Source organism: Lepisosteus oculatus, chromosome 9, assembly GCF_040954835.1.
Source record: "Lepisosteus oculatus isolate fLepOcu1 chromosome 9, fLepOcu1.hap2, whole genome shotgun sequence".
NCBI classification, from domain to species: Eukaryota; Metazoa; Chordata; class Actinopteri; order Semionotiformes; family Lepisosteidae; genus Lepisosteus; species Lepisosteus oculatus.
The window spans coordinates 4339142-4339619 of record NC_090704.1 but is presented as its reverse complement, the minus strand read 5'-3'; positions in this window follow the sequence as shown (position 1 = coordinate 4339619).

The window sequence follows — 478 nt, the reverse complement described above, 5'->3', positions numbered from 1 at the left end:
CATGCTGCCAGTTTGTGCGCCTTCTTATTTGCAAACAGAAAACGGATTTTAAAAAATGCACGTACCTGAGTGAGAGTATACGTAGTTCATGTTCTTAGCTGAAATTGCTTTATTCATACGATATGAATTGGCATTTAAAACATTGTTTGATTCAATTAAAAATAATAATCAAAGGAAATATGTTTCTACAACGTTTTGCTGTTATTTTTAGCTTGTCTGGGGAAAATAAGTCCAGGACACCAGTTTTAAATCGCACTGTTGGTTTCATCACTGTATCCTTTCCTTGCATTAACTAATTTATTCACCCATAAGGAGTTTTGGCTTTGTTCTTCTTAGATGAAGCATTTAAAGGTCTGAAGGCCTCATTAATAGTGATGATAACAGTTCAGAATTGCAAAACATTGCAGGCAGTGTACTTTTAAGAACTCTCTGAACATCAGTGAATAATAAAAAACAACAACAGAAAAGCAATTTTATT